The sequence below is a fragment of the Heptranchias perlo genome, chromosome 11, assembly GCF_035084215.1.
Source record: "Heptranchias perlo isolate sHepPer1 chromosome 11, sHepPer1.hap1, whole genome shotgun sequence".
NCBI classification, from domain to species: Eukaryota; Metazoa; Chordata; class Chondrichthyes; order Hexanchiformes; family Hexanchidae; genus Heptranchias; species Heptranchias perlo.
Genome location: NC_090335.1, coordinates 29,357,017 through 29,369,539, shown reverse-complemented (window position 1 = coordinate 29,369,539; position 12,523 = coordinate 29,357,017). Strand labels below are relative to the sequence as shown.

General features: G+C 42.2%; 1 protein-coding gene across 1 annotated transcript in view; it reads left to right on the top strand.

Annotated features, from left to right (window-relative positions):
• The first annotated feature begins 8,185 nt into the window (after positions 1 to 8,185).
• Positions 8,186 to 12,523, top strand: part of LOC137326922 (transmembrane gamma-carboxyglutamic acid protein 1-like) — a 29,792-nt gene continuing 25,454 nt past the window's right edge. Inside the window, exon 1 of the mRNA XM_067992305.1 lies at positions 8,186 to 8,275. The gene's annotated coding sequence lies outside the window, so the exon portion shown is untranslated. The remainder of the gene's footprint in view (positions 8,276 to 12,523) is intronic.

Below are 12,523 nucleotides of genomic sequence, written 5' to 3'. Positions count from 1 at the left end.
TGTCGAATCTGCTGCTTTTGAATTTCCATATTCTGCCCAACAAGCGGAGCTGTTTGCACTGATAAGAGCTTGTGTCCTCGGAAAAGACCAAAGGGTTAATGTGTATACAGATTCCAGGTACGCTTTCGGAGTAGTTCACGATTTTGGACAGTTATGGAAAAACAGAGGGTTTCTGACTTCTGCAGGTACGCAGATTTCCCATCAGAAGTTAGTCTCAGATTTGTTGCAAGCTCTTATGTTACCAAGACAGATTTCAGTTATAAAATGCTCCGCCCACACGACAGGACAGACCCCAGTAGATATAGGGAATAGATATGCTGATCAAGAAGCTAAGGAAGCATCCCAGACACAGAGGGTGGTTGTCCCTAGAATGATGAGTCAGACTAAAAGCTCAAACAAAAGCAAGTCTCCCTCTGAAAAGCCAATGCCAACCATCCAAGACGTCATTAACTTACAGGAGGACGCTCCTGACTGTGATAAGCAATTGTGGGAACAACTTGGTTGTACTTATGACTGTGTATCTAAATTGTGGGTTACCCCTGCGGGGCAGACTTGTATGTCAGATGAATTAGCATTATGGGTTATTGAATGTGTACACTTTGCAACTCATTGTTGTGCCAAGGCTACTAGTGATACATTGCTGGCTACATGGTGGCATCCTAGGTTGCAAGCCCTAGCCCAGAGCATCAGTAGTCGTTGCCTCATTTGTCAACAACACAACCCTGGAAAGGGAGTGCCTTGCGAATGGGGAAAGACCCCTTTACCGGAAGGTCCCTTTGAGACCCTCCAAATGGACTACATTGAGTTGGAAAGATGTCAGGGTTATAAATATGTTCTAGTCATTGTTGGTGTATTTAGTAAATGGATAGAGGCCTATCCGACAACGGATAACAAAGCCTCCACTGTTGTAAAAGTTCTGATGAAAGAGATCATCCCTAGGTACGGAATTCCAAATCAATTGAGTTCCGATAACGGCCCTCATTTTGTGGGTCAGGTGAACAAGGAATTCTGCATCCAGATGGGCATTAAACAGCAGCTACATTGTGCTTACAGACCACAAGCCGCTGGGTTGGTTGAACGTGCTAATCAGACTTTGAAAAATAAACTGGCTAAATTGCAGGCAGAAACTGGTACTACTTGGCTCAAACTTCTTCCTATAGCCTTATTTCAGATACGTACTACTCCGGCTGGGATAGCACGGTTAAGTCCTGCTGAAATTATATATGGGAGACCCCTCAAGACCCCGTGGAATCAAAATGTTCCGAAAACCGTCCACTTTCACCACATGACAACAGAAATGACTAACTATATTTTGTCATTAACTAAGGCATTGAGAAGCCTCCACTCTCGGGTACGAGCTGCCTACGTCGAACTTCCTCCTATAGCCAGTCAATCTAAAATCGAACCGGGCACGTACGTGTTAATCAGGAATTGGACAAGGAAAGGACTGGAACCTCGTTGGGAGGGGCCCTATCAGGTTCTACTCACCACCCCTACCGCTGTGAAAGTAGAGGGGAAGAGTGCTTGGGTTCACCTCCACCACTGTAAAACTATCAGTCAAATTTAAGATGCTAACTTCTCTTTTCTCTTAAGAAATCTTCCCTATACAGGTATCGTGACCAGCCATGGAAGTCTTGCCTTGGATCTTCTGCCTTGGACTCTTGCTGACCCAGGGAGTGACCAAACAGAGAACATGTCGGCAGGACCAGCCTAAGCTCATACACCACCTATGCCAAGGAGACGTACTTCGGTGCAACGACGATGACCCAGAGGGATTTGGAAGATGGAACGTCACCCGTATGGGCAACTGTACCGGGCTCCTGAGGCAGCCCCACCGTACACTAGAGATGAGAGGTCGATCAGATGGTGCCTTACCCTGCCATTGGACTGATTGCAAATATGATTATGTCTGTAAACGTGAAGGACAAAGGTCCCCTGAGTTGTGTCAACAAGAGAGAGATACACAGAGGCACGATTGGTACTTGAGATTTAACCAAGAGAGAAAGCATAATGGGTTAGCCCCTATCGATATTTTTGACTATGCAAGATTAGAGGGTTCCCTGCCACAGAGACGTAAGAGAGATCTCCCACACCAAAAGCGCGAACTGCATGTCAACACTTTCCTATATATGAGTTATAAGTATGCAAGGTATCAGGGACAGAGTGCGTGCTGGGTCTGTAGTCACATTCCCATTCACAGTAAGGGAGGCATCCCACTTAAACCAATTCCCCTAACTTCCCCAGAAATGGCGGAATGGGTGATAAATCAGAATGAAACTGATGGGAACGGTATTAGGGACAATGGCTATGTGCGAGCAAACGATCTAACAGTGCCAATTCCAGTAGGGGAACAATGGAAGGAATATACCAACCACACCAAGTGTGGGATCAAATTTCAGGGGTGGTACCAACCCAATTACAATCGTACCCATAAGCCCCCATTCCTGATTCTCACCAACATGTCAAGGCCTCAGGGGATAATATGCCTGTCCAAAAACACCACAGGAGGGCAGGTGATGGGCTGGAGCAGTTGTACTCAATACATCAATGTGACACTGGAAGCCAGCGCCAGTACCATCCAATGGACCGGCTGCGGAAATGGATCAGTATTAGAGCACAGAGTCGAAGGGGGGAAACAATCTCTGGGACCGGACGGGGTGCCCGCATTCACGGAATTACCCTCCAATCTGACAGCCCACAATGGTACGTATTTCATATGCGGCCATAAGGCATACCCATGGTTACCTCAGAAATGGACTGGGTCCTGCTATTTGGGATATGTGGTACCATATATCCATCACTTGCCTTCCCTAGCAGATCATCACCATTACCGGTCCAAAAGGGCAATTACAGAAACGGAGCGATACTTCGCTATTTTGTTCCCTGGATATGGGGTGGCCACGTCGATCAACGAAATTCGTCTTGTGGCTTCGATGTTAGAGGAGGTAGCTAATGAGACAGCTGAAGCCCTATCTGAAATTAGTGCGGAAATGGTGGCTATGAGAACAACAGCCCTCCAGAATAGGATGGCCCTTGATTATATCCTAGCCAAGGAAGGTGGCACGTGTGCAATGATTGGATCAGAGTGCTGCACTTACATACCAGATAGCTCAGAAAACATAACTAATCTGGCTGAGCATATACAGAAAGCTGTAACGAAACTACACCAAACCCTGGGAGAAGGTTGGTTAGACTGGCTACTCAGTGGCTCATGGGAATTGTATCTAATGCATGGATTAGTTATTCTGATTGCAGCAATACTTATTTTCGCCATAATTGTTGTTTCCATCAAAATCCGCGGTACGGTAGACAAATCGTAGGATCCCAAAGATGCTAGTTATCAGACAAGTCAAAGTATGTGACGAGAAGGAAACAGAGCATGTAGTAAGGTATGATGTTGATGAAGAATCTAATAGGCTCTGCAAGACAGAATTGCTGAGTGGACAACGATTAGTTATCATAAAATGATAAAAGGGGGGAATGAGAATGTCTAAGTGGCAAAGTAGAAAAGTAGTAATAGGACAAGCAAGGGTTAATTAGAAGCTGCCTAGGTTAGAACAATGGCCCCTTCAAGGCTAATAGTGAGATGAGTAACTCGTTAGATGTTGGGGTCTGCTTATGCTCATCATTGACATGTTGCCATTAGGGAGTAGGGAGTTTGGTGTAGGTGTCTCTGTGCAGCTGGGTGATCAATAGAAATAATGAGCTTAGTGAAGCCAGAGACCATTCCAGGTTAGCTGATAAGGATGTGGGATGATTGGGGGAAAACATTCCAAGCTAGGAGATGAAGAGACATTCATCTATGTCTGTCACTGCGGCGTGATCAGCTAACTGTATTGTCCATGATTGGCCTGTAGTGAGGTAACCCCTCATGGCCAACCTATGCCAGGCTTATGATTGGTATTGACCCTCATGCTAACAATGTTCCAACCCCTATTGAGCTGTATAAACGTGTGTATTTTCTGTATGTTCTTTGTCTTGTTCTGCCAGCATAGGTGGGACTCTATCGGGAGTCCAGATCAATGCTGCAGACCAAGTTCCAAGTTCGACTCTAATAAAGTTATTGTTGAACCGCAACGGTGTATTCGACTCAGAATTTGCTGAACCAGACTGAGGGAAAAGAATCGAGTTCATCAGAAGCAGCAAGCCTTTCTTCAATGTTACTCTTGTATGCAGCAAACTACAATGATTCTGGAGACAGATGCCGGGTTTTATTGCACTTCTTGTATGAACATATGAATTAAGAGCAGGAGTAGGCCATTCGGCCCCTCGAGCCTGCTCTGCCATTTGATAAGATCATGGCTGATCTGATTGTGACCTCAACCCTACTTTCCCGTCTACCTACTATAACCTTTGACTCCCTTGTTAATCAGGAATCTATCTAACTCAGCCTTAAAAATATTCAATGAAACCTGCCTCCACCGCTCTCTGGGGAAGGGAGTTCCACAGACTCACGACCCTCTGAGAGAAAAAATGTCACCTCATCTCCATCTTAAATGGGAGACACCTTATTTTTAAACTGTGGCCCCTAGTTCTAGTCTCTCCCACAAGGGGAAACATCCTCTCAGCATCTACCCCTTCTAGTCCCCTCAGGATCTTATACGTTTCAATAAGATCACCTCTCATTCTTCTAAACTCCAATGTATACAGGCTCAACTTGTGCAACCTTTCCTCATAAGATAACCCCCTCATCCCAGGAATCAGTCGAGTGAACCTTCTCTGAACTGCCTCCAAAGCAATTATGTCCTTTCTTAAATAAGGAGACCAAAACTGCACACAATATTCTACATGTGGTCTCACCAATGCCCTGTACAACTGTAGTAAAACATCTCTACTTTTATATTCCGTTCCCCTTGCAATAAATGACAACATTCAATTTGCCTTCCTAATCACTTGCTGTACCTGCATACTAACCTTTTGTGATTCGTGTACTAGGACACCCAGATCCCTCTGTACCTCAGAGTTCTGCAATCTCTCTCCATTTAAATAATATACTGCTTTTCTATTCCTCCTGCCAAAGTGGACAAGTTCACATTTTCCCACATTATACTCCATCTGCCAAATTTTTGCCCACTCACTTAACCTTTCTATATCCTTTTGCAGACTCCCTATGTCCTCTTCACAACTTACTTTCCTACCTACCTTTGTGTCATAAGCAAATTTAGCAACCATACATTCAGTCCCTTCATCCAAGTCATTGCTATAGATTGTAAATAGTTGAGGCCCAAGCACTGATGGAGGTGGCACTCCACTCGTTACATCTTGCCAACCTGAAAATGACCCATTTATGCCTACTCTCTGTTTCCAGTTAGCTAACCAATCCTTTATCCATGCTCATGTGTTACCCCCTACACCATGAGCTCTTATTTTGTGTAGTAGCCTTTGATGTGGCACCTTGTCAAAAGCCTTCTGGAAATCCAAGTACACCACATCTACAGGATCGCCTTTATCCATGTTGCTTGTTACTTCCTCAAAGAACTCTAATAAATTAGTCAAACACGATTTCCCTTTCACAAAGCCGTGTTGACTCTGCTTGATTGCATTGAGATTTTCTAAGTGCCCTGCTATAATCTCCTTAATAATAGATTCTAGCATTTTCCCTGTGACAGATATTAAGCTAACTGGCCTGTAGTTTCCTGCTTTCTGTCTCCCTCCTTTCTTGAATAGAGGAGATACATTTGCTATTTTCCAATCTGATGGGATCCTTCCAGAATCTAGGGAATTTTGGAAAATTAATACCAATGCATCTGCTTTCTCTGCAGCCACTACTTTTAAGACCCTAGGATGAAGTTTGTCAGGACATGGGACTTGTCAGCTTTTAGTTCTAATATTTTTTTTAGAACCCTTTCCCTGATGATTGTAAATGTTTTAAGTTCCTCCCTCCCTTTCACCTCTTGATTCACAATTATTTCTGGCATGTTATTTGTATCCTCTACAGTGAAAACGGACGCAAGATATCTGTTCAATTCATCCGCCATTTCCTTATTCTCCATTATTAATTCCTCAGACTCTCTCTAGAGGACCAACGCTCACTTTACTTACTCTTTTCTTTTTTAAATACCTGTAGAAACTCTTACTATCTGTTTTTAAATTTCCAACTAGCTTTCTCTCATACTCTAATTTCTCCCTCATTATTCTTTTAGTCATTCTTTGCTGTTTTTTATATTCTGTCCAATCTTCTGACCTGCTACTAATCTTTGCGGAATTGTATGCTTTTTCTTTCAATTTGATACTATCTTTAACTTCCTTAGTTAGCCACGGATGGTATGTCCTTCCCCTAGAGTCTTTCTTTCTTACTGGAATGTATTTTTGCTGAGTGTTATGAAATATCTCATTAAATGTCTGCAACTGCATCTCTACTGACATATCCCTTAACCTAAGTTCCCAGTTCACTTTAGCCAGTTCTGTCTTCATGCCCTCATAATTGCCCTTATTTAAGTTTAAAACACTAGTCTTAGACTTACTCTTCTCTCCCTCAAACTGAATGTGAAATTCAATCATACTGTGATCACTGCTACCTAGAGGCTGCTTTACAATGAGGTCATTAATTAATCTTGTCTCATTACACATTACCAGATCTAGAATAGCCTGCTCTCTGGTTGGCTCTAGAATCTGCTGTTCTAAGAAACTGTCCTGAAAGCACTTGATGAACTCATCTTCCAGGTTACCTTTGCCAATCAGATTCTTCCAATCTATATGTAGATTAAAATCACCCATGATTATCGCTGTTCCTTTTTCACAAGCCCCCGTTATTTCTTCCTGTATACCCTGTCCTACAGTGTGGTTACTGTTAAGGGGCCTATGAACTACTCCCACAAGTGACTTCTTGCCTTTACTATTTCTTATCTCTACCCAAACTGATTCTACACCTTGGTCTTTAGAACTAAGTTCATTTCTCTCTATATACTCATGTCATCCTTAATTAACAGAGCTACCCCTCCACCTTTTACTCGCTTCCTGTCCTTCCAAAATGTCAAGTACCCTTGAATATTCAGGTTCCAGCCTTTGTCATCTTGTTGCCATGTCAGACTATACATATATACATAAATATGTATGGTCTGCTGTCAGACCATACATATTTATTTCTATTTGAGCTGTCCATTCATCCATTTTGTTACGAATGCTACACGCATTCAGATACAAAGCCTTTAGTGCTGTCTTTTTACTATTTTTGCAACCTCTAGCCTTATCTGCTGGCGCACTCTTAAGTTTGCATGCTCTGTCCCTTCCTGCCACTCTCTGATTATCATTTCCCTTATTGCTACCTTGCTCTCTTGCCTTGTCTTCTTTCTTTAATTTATCACATCTTCCCTTACTTGATCCCTCGCCCCCACTATTTAGTTTAAAGCCTTCTCTACCGCCCTAGTTATATGATTTGCCAGAACACTGGCCCCAGCACGGTTCAGATGAAGACCGTCCCAACGGTACAGCTCCCACTTTTCCCAGTACTGGTGCCAGTGCCCCATTAATCGAAACCCATTTCTCCCACACCAATCTTTGAGCTATGAATTTAACTTTCTAATCTTATTTACCCTATGCCGATTTGCTCATGGCTCAGGTAATAATCCAGAGATTATTACCTTTGAGGTTCTGCTTTGTAATTTAACCGCTCGCTGCTCATACTCCCTCAGCAGAACCTCTTTCTTAGACTGTACTGACATGGGCTTCATTATATTCTTTCTTCTCACTCTTACCTCTGAATATTGCAAAAATTGTAATCAAATGTTTATTTTGATTTTACAGTATTGATTGTGTTTGGCATCATTGATTCCACTCCCAGTTATTGTTGTGCTCCTTCCAGATTTTGCCTCTTTAAACTTTGGGAGGTATAGTCTTCTGGTCCCCAGCAAGGACATTCCCCAGCTTGAAAAAAATCACAACAAACCTCAGAAATGTGATTACATCATACTCTTATTTATTTGTTCAAAATGAATGTAACACCTTTAGTGCCTAATGTTAGGAGTGAGATCTGTAATAAAAAAGTGAAACAAATCACAAATCCCTCCTGTAAGCAAATGGGATTGTGCTTATCAGCGTGGCGTACATCAAAATAGGTTACATTTATAAAAAAAAAACGATATGAGTGAGAGTGAAAAAATCCTGTTCCTTTAAGGGTTTTGCCTTTATAGTCGGTTGATATTGTCCCTTTAAAGGATGTGCGTGACAAAGCGGAGGGCTGAGCCGTGCTTTGATGTGCGCATGTGCTTTCTGAGTAGGCGATGAAAACTTTGCGTCGAAGGCGGTAATAGCTGAGCGGGTGGAGAATTAAACTGAGGTAAGTTTTCTGTAACATATTTTTGGACCTTAGGACGAACAGTTTCTGCTCTTACATCGATAATCTAATGTTAATATGAAAAGAAACCATGCTGTGATGAATTGCAGTTGACGGTGACTAATGTTCCCTTCACTCTGCTTGGTCTGTACTGTTACCGAGTGATGAATGCCGTGATTTAGTGCAGTGTCGATCATGCGAGTTAAGTCGATGCTAGAACATTCTTTTTTTTAAAAAAAACTCCTTTTTTTGTCTCGAGCTGAGATTAGGAAACCGCAGCTGGTCGATTTAATCACTGCCGAAAACATTGACGCTGCATGTATTGCTAAATGCTAGGTTCAATTTGTGTTTGGGCATGCTTCTGTTTTGTTTCGGAAAGTGCGTTGACCAGGAGTGTGTTTAAAGTTGTATTATTGCTAAAGGTGGGATTGATCTGCGCTTGTAAAGTGAAGTTTGAGTAGTTTATAAACATCATCTGGGGTGTTATTGCATTGGTACTCATTCTTCCTGTGTATTATCCTTCCAAAGGTGGTGATGTAGTGTTTGGGGTACAGTACAGGAACAGCAGCTATTCAGTACCCAAGTACCTATTACATGTGTCTTGAGCTGTGCGTGTTGGAAGGCTATTTTACTGTGAGGATTGCTACGGTTGAGCCTAATTTTTTTTATATTTCAAAATATACTTTATTTCATGAAAAACACTTCAATGTAAAAGAACATAATTTTAAGCAATACAGTTCAAACCAATACAATGCAGATCGTGCACACTATGACCCCATTATTACAATTCAAAACACAGTTCATTTCTTCTAATACATTTTGTACACTACAAAGTGGGGTGACCTTTCCCTATAGAGCCTTTGCGTAGGCCGCACCTTGCTTCAATGCGTCCTGCAGCACGTACTCGTGGACCTTGGAGTGTACCAGTTGGCAACACTCTGTCGTGGATAGCTCCTTCAGCTGGAAGACCAACAGGTTTCAGGCGGACCAGAAGGCCGCCTTCACCGAGTTGATGGTTTTCCAGCAGCAGCTGATACCTGTCTCTGTGCATCCTGGGGAACAGCCGGTAGAGCACAATGTCCTGTGTTATCGAACTGTTGGGGATGAACCAAGACAGTTACCATCACCTCTCTCTTCACACATCTGCGCAAAGGGGCAGTGCATCAGGAGGTGGATGATGGTCTTCTCGTCCCTGCAGCAGCCTCGCAGGCAGCTCACGGTGGTGCTGAGATTCCATGTGTGTTGGAAGGACCGCACAGGGAGGGCCCTTCTCACCACCTTCCAGGCTACATCCTGGTGCCTGTTGGTTAGTTCCAGTGTCGAGACGTTCTGCCACATGGAATCGACCGTCTGGTCGGGGAACTGCCCGATTAGATCCACCCTCTCTTTTCCCTGCAGGACTCCCAGAATGTTCCATGCCGACTACTGTCTGACGGCTGAGCCTGATAACTACTGTTCACAATTGATTTTAATGGGGGTTGCTGAAGAGCAGTGGGGAACAGCGGTCTTGGCTGACAAGACACCTTCATCTCCAAGGTAGCTGTGACTATTATAATGTTGGATTTTAAAATAAAATTGTTGGACTAACTTGGTGTTGTAAAATTGTTTACTATTGTAATGTTGCCATTGCTACCTCCTAAGTTTGGTTAACTTGGCACAGATCAAGAATCAAATTGTGCTGTATGCCTTAGGACCAAACTGCATTATATACTTTTCCAACAAAGCCATTGAATAGCTCTTTTGATCTTAACTGTCAACCAGCAATTCTATTTGGCATTTGGCTTTGAAGTCTGTATCTCTGTTACTGTAGCCTTATAACTCTTCCAGCTCCTGCTGAAAGCCTGATTTTCTTTCTTCCTCATTTTCACTCCCCCTCACCCCACCATGCAGTGCCTTGGAACAGTTTACTTTGCTCCATTAAAGGCACAGTGCAAGTTGCTTTTTCTATTGAATTTTGCTTTGACTTTGGACAAGAGGCAGAGAACGTGTAATGTAGGTACACTTTTTTTCCCCCTCTCCATAATTCCCATGTGCCACGTAGCATTCATTATAACCTTTTCTCAGATATTTGCCAGTTTTGTTCTTTGGCCAGCTGCTGCAGATCTGGGATAGATCAACCAATCTGTCTTTGGTTTTGTTTTTCCTGTTCCAGTGGGGAAGTCGTTAGCCTATTTTTGGTCCCTCTATCCAGTCGTCAACTGGGGTCAGCAATGTATAATGGGAATTGTGGCCAGCAACATGCTGTGCCACTGTTTTGCCAAAGGTGATGATTTACAAGATTACAGCACTTTGCCTGCACAGATTCCAATAAAGTAGTTACCAAGAAAGATAGCTTTACTAACCATTAATACTTGCTGAGCAAGAATATCTGGTGTAATAAATTTCAAATTTTAGAAGCACAGATTATCTCTATCTCTAATAAAGTGAAGTGACTTTTTTAATTGTTCAAAATGAAGTACTAGTTGAGTGCTATACTTGGTATTCTTGCTGAACTTTAATTCTTTACAACTGGGCAAATGTGATTTTTTTAAAAATTAAAATCTTTTGAATTAGGGTAGGGATAACAGAATTTAAAGGTACTAGTGGAACAATGCCAATAATGTCGAATATTCTCAAGGAGTCACTGGCCTACAGAATGTGTCTTATTATTTGATTAAATCTGCAAATGTTAAAATGTTTTATTTTCTAGCTCTGAAGTGTTGTAAGTAGACCTTCGATTTATATTGTTGGGGCATTATTTACATAGTCAGTTATGCCTAAACTATGGGAAAAGTGCAGTGTAGATTTACATAGTAACATAGTAGGTACAGCAGTTCCACCACCCTTTCAGGCAATGCATTCCAGATCATTACAACTCGTGCGTTTTTTTTTAAAAGCGTCTGGCTCTTTTGCCGATCACCTTGAATCTGTGTCCTCAGGCTAACAACCCTTCTGCCATTGGAAACAGTTTCTCCTTATTTACTCTGTCAAAACCATTTTGACTGCCTATCAAATCTCCCATTAACCTTGTCTGTTCTAAGGAGAACAATCCCAGTTTCTCCACATAACTGAAGTCCTTCATCCCTGGCACCATTCTAGTAAATCTCTTCTGCACCCTCTCTAAGGCCTTGACACCCTTCCTAGTGCCCAGCATTGAACACAATACTTAAACAGCTGCAGCCTAACCAGTGTTTTATAAAGGTTTAGCATAACTTCCTTGCTTTTGTACTCTGTCTCTATATTAATAAAGCCAAGGATCCCATATGCTTTTTTAACAGCCTTCTCAACTTGTCATGCCACCTTCGAAGATTTGTGTATGTGCACCCTCAGGTCTCTCTGTTCCTGCACCCTCCTTTAAAATTGTACCATTTAGATTATTTTGCCTCCCCACATTCTTCCTACCAAAATGCATCACTTCACACTTTTCTCTCTGGTAAGTTTCATCTACCTGGGATTTTAGCAGGGTTGTGTGGATAGTAATGGAGAGACTTGAGAAACTAGGCTTTTCTTACTACACCTGATAACCCTTCATAAATCTTGAAGACTTATGATAAGGTTAATAGTGGTGGACTATTTTCACCGTTGGTAGGATAGCAACAAGAGGGCAGAACTTTAAGATAATCTCACAAAATAAGAAGAATGGGGTTGGAAAATAGTTCTCTACACAGGGGGTGGTAAGGATATTTCATTCTGTGCCACGAACTGTTGAAACAGACTCAATGAATTCCTTTTAGAGAATTAGTTGTCTGAAAATAGAGGAATATTAAATGGCGTAGGGAACGAACAAGAGATTGTATTTAGACGAGGTGGCTCTTGTGGAGAAAAATATTAGCACAGGCTTGGCCAAATGGCCTGTATCTGTGCTGTCACATACTATGAATCTGTAATGAGCATAATTACAATTTCCTGTGCTCTATATCAATGATTTATGTTAGATAACATTTTTGTACATGCAGCTGATACATCAAGGAGAAGGGTCCTATAATTATATCAGTATCTAACCTTTTTATAAGTGAGATTTTACTGCCTTTAGTCAGTATGGAGTACCATAAAACGTATTGTACATAAACGTTTTAATGCCGTTTTACTTGGGTTTTTTCATTTCCTCTCCTTTTATAAAGGTAATGGCTAAGTCTGGTTTACTGGGTGGCAGCAGTCCTCTACTATCTTCCCCAATTATACAGTTTTGATATGTGACCCTGGATGCAAGTATCTGTGGGGAGTCACCACAACCACATCTCATCTTGTCTGGTGTTCGCATATGCATTCTTC